Source organism: Macrobrachium rosenbergii, chromosome 6 (assembly GCF_040412425.1).
Source record: "Macrobrachium rosenbergii isolate ZJJX-2024 chromosome 6, ASM4041242v1, whole genome shotgun sequence".
Lineage (NCBI taxonomy): Eukaryota > Metazoa > Arthropoda > Malacostraca > Decapoda > Palaemonidae > Macrobrachium > Macrobrachium rosenbergii.
In genome coordinates, this window is record NC_089746.1 from 56171512 (window position 1) to 56182466 (window position 10955).

Consider the following 10955-nt stretch of genomic DNA (forward strand, 5'->3'; position numbering starts at 1 on the left):
TTTATTCTGAGAATTTTTCCTGCACGAATTACCTCTTTCAACGCTGCCGGTACATCAATCATTTTTCTCTGCAAATAGTCCTTCTTCTTTTGGATGGCAAGAATATTCATGCTATTTCTAGTCTTGGGTTCTCTCTCTCTCTCTCTCTCTCTCTCTCTCTCTCTCTCTACAACTGCACCTGCCTTTCATAGGCTCTCTTCTCTTTTTAATTCTCTTTTCGTCTTGTTGAATGGCAAGAGCCAGGAACGATAGACTAGATAAGATATTTATGTCGTTGTACCTTGGAGTACAATTCAAAAAACTATTAACGAAGGTAATGGAAAAATGCCCATACTTTCTTTAGCCTTGCAAATTCTAGGGAAATTCTGGTAAGGAAAAAGAGAGAAGTTGTACAAACAAAAGCCAAGGGCTACAGACTTGTCTGTGTTTGGAATACAGTAAAACCAAAATGTAGTTTATCCGCCCTCTTTAATGCCTGTACTAACGTATTATTTGCTGAACACTACAGATCTCATCCGAACCACACAGCCAGCCGTAAGCTACATAAAGTGACATGGATTTGAGTTTATGAAAAGGAAACCAATAAACCCAAGCCGTATTTTCTTGAATAACATCGTGATTTTTAGTGACATTGCAAAAACCAAATGATTTTGGCTTTTGCATATTGATAGTTACTGACAAGGCAAGGAGATATAAGTAATCATTGTCATGAAACATTTTCTGAATTTAAATCATCATAATCATATTAAACATAGTGGTCGAAAAAAAAATTGAAATAACTGATGTTTCCTCCCAAACTTCAGTTGGTGACTTTCGTCGGCCGAACACCAGATTTAACGAACTTCCGGAACTAATAAGCTCCTGGATATATGAGTATTAAATGGACGACCATCACTTTGCATCGCAATAAACCATATTGGATACAGCCTATGCCCACAATTTCCGCTCCATGGAGCTCATATGGCGGTGGGACTGTGTGTCAACTGTTCCGATAACATTTCCAATACCATTCACATATCCATCCAATACCTCTCTCTCTCTCTCTCTCTCTCTCTCTCTCTCTCTCTCTCTCTCTCTCTCTCTCTCTCCTCTGTGCAATCCAATAGCAATATTGGTGACGGATCTTGCATTACTCTGATTGTGCCCAGCGCAAATAGGACTTTGAAAATGGAGCTCGAGTGAGTACTATGAAAGGTTCAAATTACAGAAAAAAGACTGAGGGAGAAAGAGCTACAGAAGTCGGTGTAAATGTAAAAACTTAAATCTTTACGTACACACACACACACATATATATATACATATATATACATGTACCGGGTTTATGTATTTAAATATACATACACATATATCTGTGTATATATGTATATGTGCATATATATACGGTATTTATACATATACCGCCCACTTTGTTCAAGGTGTAGTTAGCAGTCACAGACCTAAGGTATAGCAGAACCAACGCCCATCGTATAGATATGGAGCAATTAGCAAAGGTGCACGTCGTGTGGAATGGTGTAACATATATATTGTGCGCGTTTGTGGGGACCTGGGTATGAGTATGTATGCACGTGTGTGTGTGTGTTTATATTACATTTACTAAAATATGTATTGCTTTCCAAACGCTTCTCCGCTGAGGAAGGAAAGGAAAAAAAATTCAATCGCGCACCAAGAAAAGACTAACAAATGAAGTTCGCAAAAGAAAAAAATCACTTTTATTACCCCGATGATTTCATCCATCACTGGCCACCCAGTGGGATTTTTGTATAGGAAGCCCTGGATTGCAATATAACAACGTATACGGTCCACAATATTGACTATTTTTTTCGGATATGCCATAAAATGTTGGAACGCAATCTTCATTAGTAAATTATTATCGACCAGGAATGAATATTATAAGGATAATGAAGCAGTGCTTTGCTTTTGGTCAAAAAGTCAACTGGTTGTGTAAGGATGCATAAAAAGAAATGTTTAATGTTTGAGTGGGTTAAAATACTGGTTCACTTATCTTGGTGAACCAATCTTATGTTGAATTTTGTTTATTGCTTTTAATTATATATATATATATATATATATATATATATATATATATATATATATATATATATATATATATACAGTATCTGCGTATATATATATATCTATATACATATATATATATATATATATATATATATATATATATATATATATATATATATATATATATATATATATATATATATATATATATATATATATAATATATAAACAGGACCATTATTTTAGCTTACTCCGTCTAGAAAAGAAATAATGACAAGGATAAAAACAATAAAAAAGTTATTTGAAACACTCACCCATGCATCTACTAATATATATATATATATATATATATATATATATATATATATATATATATATATATATATATATATATATGCTATATGTAAAATGTGGACACATTTAAAACGATCATTTTTTCAGTTGAGTTCGCCTAGAAAAGAAACGATGGCAAAGGTAAGATACAAAAAAAAAAAGTTATTTGTAACACTCACTCACGGATCTACTAATATACCGTATATACTGTGTGTACGAGTATATGTATATATATATATATATATATATATATATATATATATATATATATATTACGTAAATACTATGTAAACAACTAACCACCTCAATGTAGATTGTAAACCAACACTGTAACCAAGAAATACGGCAACCACACCCCGACCCCCAACTAATCCAATCCTGCCGGTATAATTAGAGCGAAGGACGCCGGTACGTATTAGTTATTGCTTGAAAATGCCTTAGATTGGGCGAAACGGGACCGTAGCAATAAATGGAAAATACACCACGACTCTGTACACTTATACAGAATTCGAAGAATTATTGAAAGCAGAAGTAAGGAAATATGAAAAAGTGTGCATCAAATAAGTCAGTGCCACAAAAGCGATTGCTTACAACACACACACACACACGCACACACACATATATATATACATATTATATATATATATATATATATATATATATATATATATATATATATATATACATACATAAACTGTGGCCACATTTCAATAGGATCATTTTTTCAGGTGAGTTGGTTTAACCAAGGCCAAGAGAAAGAGGAGGTCTGCTCACTTCGCCCCAAATCCCCCATGTAGGGGGAGCTTTGTCTACCTCCTTTTTGCATCAGCAGGTGAATTGCTGTAATGAGCAGGTACCTTTAAGATACGTCATGGCCTACGTAGTTACCCCAGGTGGGAGGTGACTCCACCCAATTGGGTAGACCTAGTCTCTCTTGGCCTTGGGTCTAACAACGAAACAGTGGCAGCCGTTAGAAAGAAAAAGTTAATTGTAACACTCACCCATGCATCTAGTAATGCTTCGCTGGTCCTCCCTTCGTTTCAGCGCCACCTTAAGCCTACAATGGGATAGAATTCGACAAATTCCGCAGAGGGGGAAGGTTCAAAGCTGACTCAGATCGAGTGTATGGCGGTCTGGAGTTTATCGAATGTTGTCTTGACCTCTTCCCCTTCAACAAGACTTGATTGCTACCCAAGGGTTTTTTACAGGGCACAAATCTGGGGAATTGCCTGGCCAAGACTTATTGTAGCCAATTTAGCAATCGTTCAGCCAATCAGTAACGTAATAATTGGCGAGAGTGAGAGTGCATCAGTGGCGTAATTGGCGGGTGGCACCTCGCATCGTCCTGCTGCAGAATGGATATCCCCCGATTTCTCAAAACGAAGATTCCAAAACTTCGCCTAACAGTGTCCAGTAAAAAATCTATTGACGTGCTGGCTCCTGGGAACATGGAAAGAAACACTAAAACCCCCACGCCACCTTACAAAAAATACCCCCACAACATAACATACTGGGAGAACTTGACCGTGAGTGCAACATGTTTAGACCTCAGCTTATCACTACGAGGCACCGTCCACTCCATCCTTCCCCCCTCACACCCGTCAAAGTAGCCTCCCCAATTCTTCCTCTGCTTTGGTGTCTCTGGATGGTACGTGTGGATGGACACGTGGCAAAGCAGTTGAATATTGTGTTTTTAATTTCCTTGCACTAGTCGAGGCAATTTCCTAAGCATGAGAGAGCGAGGAGAAAGAGCAGGGTAGACCCACCACCCAGGCTAGACGCCATGAACTTTGGCAACAAGCAGTCTTACAGTTCTCTCACCTATGCCACTTTGCTTCATAATTTCTCTTGTTTTCAGCCCCACCTTATGACATTCAGTTACACGAACTATATCGTGGACGGTATGCTTCTTAGGCATTTTGCACATTCATGAAACAAGCACAATCAAGTAGGACACAGCCGGTTTGCGGTACACTTCGGTAACACACACAAGCTACTAATCTACTTCTCTTTCTAACCCTATAGCATGCGGGGGTGGGAGGTAGGGTTGGGGTAAGTTGACATTTAGTCATTTTTTGCTTGTAGATTTTTTCTCGAGATAAAAAATTGCGGGAAATTATTGATAATTATTATAGTCGTTTTCATTTCATTTGTTCACTAACGGGTAAAAGGTATGGCACATATGCTTGGGTAACACGTGAGTGACTGACATTGAGCGTTCCGAAATCTTTGGCTCATTGTGATAAATGTTAAACTATTTTTCCAAAAACGCATTTGAATGTTTATATATACAAAGAACCCTCGCCTCTTCTGACATAATTCATAAACACATCGATTTTTATTCATAATATACCAGCACAAGCACACGAAAGACTAGGTTGTATCCAGCATTCTACTCAGAACAAACGCAAACGAACGATGAGCTTTCAGCCATTATGATTACTCTTTTTAGAATAGCAAAGGCCGCTCTTAGGCCGATGCTCAAAAAGTATTCAAATCACAGTATTTTCTTGTCATTCAATTTTATTCTGCTTGCAGTTTCATTGCATGTGTATGTAAATAACTTATTATGATATCAAGGATTGTTTACCTCTAAAACATGAAGCGCGGACTAATGAAGCTAGGCCTATGCTGCTGATTCGCCAGGTATTTTATTTTCCTAACTTTCTTTTAAGCATACATTCATTCCATTTCAGCCAGAAATTAATCGTTTATTGTAACCTTTATTTATTCATTCTATCTAATTATCATTCCAGTCCCCAGCAATGAAAAAAAATTGTGCCTAGTCATTATACCGTATGTTAACACAGGATGACAGGAACTGAATGGGATTTTAAACTTTTGCTGGATAAGTTATTTAGCTAAATAGTCCCGAAAGTGCCCAAGCACTGAGCTAATACAATTATTTGTATACTCAAGACAAGAATATATAATTATGCAAAGTATTCTGGAAAGAAAAACCACAATACCATAGCTATCATGCCAATACAATAGTCGTTTTTCCAATCACCTCCCCATGTCCTAGACAGCCTCACAGACAACGCTGTTCCTTGCTTATTTCGAATATTAACGTGCTCATATAATTTACATCCAATGAATTATTAAAATCTCCTACTCGCACTCGCAAAGCCATGTGTCTTTTTAAATACCTACAATGAGACAGAACATAGTTGTTTAAAGTCCATCGTTCGTTCGCTTTTAACCTGAGTAGCCTGTTTGTTAAAAGCTCGTCATTCAACTAGACAGGCCCTCTGTCTACTGATTGGTCGTTGTGCTTATCGGGTAGGCCATGTGTTCCGTCTACAAGGGCATCAGAAATCCCGTCTTGCTACCCTGTACCAGCGCCCTTTGCCTCTAGGTGGATAGTGGGGCGTATTGTGATGCCGTCTGGAAGTTAAGATTTTTTTTTTTTTTATCGATATCGTTTCTACGACCATCAGTCTCCGGTTTGTATTTTCTTGTCCAATTACCGTTGTTGCTTGCATCGATAAAATTAAAGAAACCCACCCTAAACGTCCAGACGGCATGACACCATGTCCTACCATCCACCAGGAGGCAAAGTTAAAGTTAAGTATACCTTAGTTTTACCTGACCACTGAGCTGATTAACAGCTCTCCTAGAGAGGGCTGGCCCGAAGGATTAGACTTATTTTACGTGGCTAAGAACCAATTGGTTACTTAGCAACAGGACCTACAGCTTATTGTGGAATCCGAACCACATTATAGCGAGAAATGAATTTCTATCACCAGAAATAAATTCTTCTAAGTCTTCATCAGCCGGCCGGAGAATCGAACTCGGGCCCAGCGAGTACCAGTCCGCAGCTCTACCGACTCATCCAACGAAGAGCTACCGGGAAGCAAAGGGCGTTGGACGTGGGATTAAGGACCCAGATAGATTGACACCGAAAGAAGTACTTACCGTGAACGTAAATAACAAATAAAAAATGTGCCGAAGTTTCTTCGAGTTTTCTGTACATTGTATAATCGAGGACACCGAAAATAGGTCTATCTTCCGGTGGTCTCGGTATAATGTTGTATGAGCCGCGGCCTATGAAACTTTAACCACGGCCTTGTGGTGGCCTGGTCTTGATCGTTGCCAGACGTACGATTAGGGCTAACTTTAACCTTAAATAAAATAGAGAGTACTGAGGTTAGAGGGCTGCTATTTGATATGCCTAATGATTGGAGGGTGGATGATCAACATACCAATTTGAAGCCCTCTAGCCTTAGTAGTTTTTAAGATCTGAGGGCGGACAGAAAACGTAAGAGAAAAAAAAAGTGCTGACAGAAAAAGGTGCGGGCTGACAGATAAAGTCGGCACAGTAGTTTTCTTTTCAGAAAACTAAAAGGGAAGGGGCATAATTTGCCAGCAACATGTTACAATTAGGAAAATATGATTAATTTATTTATAAAATCTCACATTTTATTTTCCTGCCTGTGAAAAAATGACTAAAGATAACCTCATATATGTATGTACGTATATGTATGTATGTATATATATATATATATATATATATATATATATATATATATACATAAACATATATATAGGCCTATATAATGTGTTTCTATGTGTATTTCCTTACAACCTCCCTCTCTCTCTCTTCTCTCTCTCTCTCTCTCTCTCTCTCTCTCTCTCTCTCTCTCTCTCTCTCTCTCTCTCTCATTATTATTATTATCGGAGAAATGTTTTTGTTTCATGTATCCAAGATTTCAGTTTATTTTTCTTTTACAATACACCATTGGTTTCACTTATCGCAATGTACTTATCTAAATCCAAAAACATGTGGATAATCACCAATCAATTAGAAATCGAGAATTACCCAAGTTAATAACTTTGCAAATAAGACTGAACATAATGAAACTGAAAAGAGACTGAACGTCATTTTCTATCATCAAATTATTTTTAATGTTTTTTTTTTCAAACGTTCCTTTTTAATAGCGTATATTGTAAGAATTGTAACAGTAATTCTTACAACATGAATAGAAAGAAAGGAAGCATTAATTTACTAAATTCGGAAAATACCCTCAATTTATATATATATATATATATATATATATATATATATATATATATATATATATATATATATATATATATATATATATATTTTTTTTTTTTTACCTGCAAATTGTAGGGTGAAATTATTCAGGAACGCGGCCACACCTGACCGAGCCGTAGCATAAACAATCATAAATTCGTCGCTTTAAAATTCGACACCCGGCCCAGCCTGGAAACACTGAATGGCAAAATCATTCGAAAGATCAAATTAACAGTCATATGCAAATTAGGTATAACAAAGTATTCAGATCTAATTATTCATTTATTCCCATAACTTAATTAGCTAATTAGGAGACAACTTAATTAATGTGGTCATAAAGTCCTCTATTAATGAATACATAAAACGCGAAATATTGGGGTACTAATGAACAGATTCATATCACTGCATTCCGGCTCTTGAAATATGATTTCCGTGACTTTATTATGTTGGTAATTTCAAGAGAAAAGCTAATTATCGTCAAATTTCTCTAGTTTATATCACCTGACTATTAATGGCTTTTCCATTTTATGTGTTGGGAATGTACACGAATATAGTTCATTAGAATATATATAGAGAGGTCCTCATGTCCAGACCTGGAAAGAATATCTATCATTTTAATACTTATCATTTTATCATTATCATATCGGAGAGCATGATATATATTTTGTTTGAAAGAGGAATTTTCTGTTTTACCTTTAAAGCTTACTTGTTTCGGGTTTCGTGGAAAACTCCTCTTCTACTGGGAAGAAATTCTAATCATATTTGAAGCCTAAGGAAATTTTACATGATAAATTGCTTGTTGCAGTATTAAATAAAACTAACATATATACAGTATATTACACATATAGATTCCTGTATAAAAGTGGCACACACACACACATATATATATGTATATATATATATATATATATATATATATATATATATATATATGTGTGTGTGTGTGTGTGTGTGTGTGTCTGTGTGTGTGTGTGTGTGTGTATATATATATATATATGTGTGGCTTGAGTATTTATAGTGAAGTTACTGAAAAAATAATTTGGACAAAAAAAAGGTAAGTAGGATGTAAAAGAGACGGAGGCCAGGTCCGATGAATGTATGGGGAAAATATGACCAAACACTCAAAAAAACACAGGTTTCTCTGTAGGTAACCAAAGGTCAATGGCAGTTTAATTTGAGACAAGAAATATTAGAATAATAAGTGAAAATTGAGAGAAACAATCTTCTATTATCAACTGAAGAGTGGCATAAACAAAAACAAACAAAAATTACAACGAAAGACTATAAACAATAGGGCGGCAGAACTTACAAGATAAAAGAATTAGACAGGTTAAAGGAAGTCTTAGAATAACTGTGCGATTGATCGAAGAAATCAGGGGAATACGGTCTTAAGCTGTGAGTGGAGAGGTTCTGGGAGGTGCTAAGATCTCGGATAATATCGAGAAACCTGATGCCTTGACTTGTGAGCCTTATCAAGTGGCTGCCTTGATTGTGGAAGGCAGATCTTCTCCAGGGGATTGTTCATAAGGAGTCAAGAGGAGGAATACTGGTCTTTTGTGCAAGTGAAAAAGCGATCAAGGAGATTATAAAGGATATCAAGACGTAATGTTACTAAGTATCAGTGGAGTGTCTTAGAGGATTTTGATTGAAAGAAAATAAAGTAATGATATAAGGAAGGAATACTATACTTTTAGAAAGAAATATAATATAATATATATATATATATATATATATATATATATATGCATATATTTATATATATATATATATATATATATATATATATATATATATATATATATATATATATATATTATATATATATTTATATATATGCATATATTTATATATGTTTATATATATGTATGTGTCTAATATATGTATATATATATATATGCATATATTTATATATATGTATATATATATGTGTTTAATATATATACATATACATATTTATTAATAAACTCTGTGTGTGTAGGCGTGTTCGTGTGTGTGCGTGTGGATCAGCGAGCAGAGTATATAAACTTAAATATTATCGCTGCAAAAGAAAGACAGAGAGAGAGAGAGAGAGAGAGAGAGAGAGAGAGAGAGAGAGAGAGAGAGAATGGACTGTGGTAGAACTAAAATACCCCAGAACAACACGAAACAGAGACCCCTTTCCTTGAGTACAGATGCAAGGAAGGCTGATCCGATTAAAGAAGAAAAAAAAAAAAAATCATAAAGAAGTGGAGGTTCTCCTAGGCTCTTGATACCATGCAAAGGAGATCGTTGTCGGTAACAAACAAACAAACAAACACGGCGTCTGGGGATTATAAACAATCCCCCGCCAAGTGGCAGCGGATCAACGAAACCCACTTCACGATACATACACTTGAGCTCGTTTTCAGATGCATACGGTCCGTGCGCAAAGAGACTCCAAACGCCTCGTTTACAGGATTTCCCGGATTATGCTCCTGAGTGAGACGAAAAGGGTGCGCTGCTTCCCAATCTTTTGTTTCTTTCACCTGGGTGTGACTTACGTTTAGACGCGTTTGCACGGTACACGCACTGCGTGATATATATGTGTATATATATATATATATATATATATATATATATATATATATATATATATATATATATATATATATATATACATATATGAATATATATAAATATATATATATATATATATATATATATATATATATATATATATATATATATATATATATATATATATATATATATATATATATATATAAACCCCGACAAATGATGCGCCCCTTTTCCTTAATGAAAAGATGGTATCATTCGACAGGCGATTAGAAAATGCTTATCCAATTGTGAACACTTTCCTTATTTAATATTAATTCACAAAAGAAATGTTAAAGACGGGACCCTACTTATCGCCAAAACAAACAAGTAAAAAATGCGCCGAAGTTTCTTCAGAGCAATCTAGTTTACTATACAGCGTATAACCAAGGTGGCCTCGGTATAATGCTGTACGAGCCGCGGCCCATGAAACTCAGCCGGCCGCGGTGGCATGTCCTACATCGTTGACAAATGCACGATGGCTGACTTTAACCTTAAATAAAATGAAAACAACTGAAGCTAGAGGGCTGCAGTTTGGTATGTTTGATGATTGGACGGTGGATGATCAACATACCAATTTGCAGCCCTCTAGCCCCAGTAGTTTTTAAGATCTGAGGGGCAGACGGACAGACAAAGCCGGCACAAGAGGTTCCTTTCAGAGAAAACTAAAATATCTCATTCCGTTCGAAATCTCTGGCAGTCTGTAACGAGACCCTATGTTCTCCTTCCACATAGATCAACCATACAAAACACGAGCGATCTGATACAAATAAACGCCATCTCTCTGAAGCGAAGCCCTCCACCCCTTCTCCGAAACTCGGAACATCTCGGTCCAATAAAATCTTCCTCCAGAATCTCTTGAATGAAAATGCACGACGCAGCAAGCGTCGAAGAGCGGAGGAGACAAAGGACCTCGGAGACCGTCTCCAGCATTTCTTGTTATTTGTCAATCACCGATGATTACGACGGTAACATGTCTCGTCTCTCTCCT

The 10955-nt window shown here is 36.1% G+C and overlaps 1 long non-coding RNA gene across 1 annotated transcript in view; it reads right to left on the minus strand.

The window, feature by feature from the left end:
• Nucleotides 1-4347, minus strand: part of LOC136839605 (uncharacterized) — a 512627-nt gene extending 508280 nt beyond the window's left edge. The window contains exon 1 of the long non-coding RNA XR_010853393.1: nt 3351-4347. This is a non-coding gene — a long non-coding RNA (uncharacterized lncRNA). The remainder of the gene's footprint in view (nt 1-3350) is intronic.
• Between the last annotated feature and the right edge of the window lie 6608 nt (nt 4348-10955).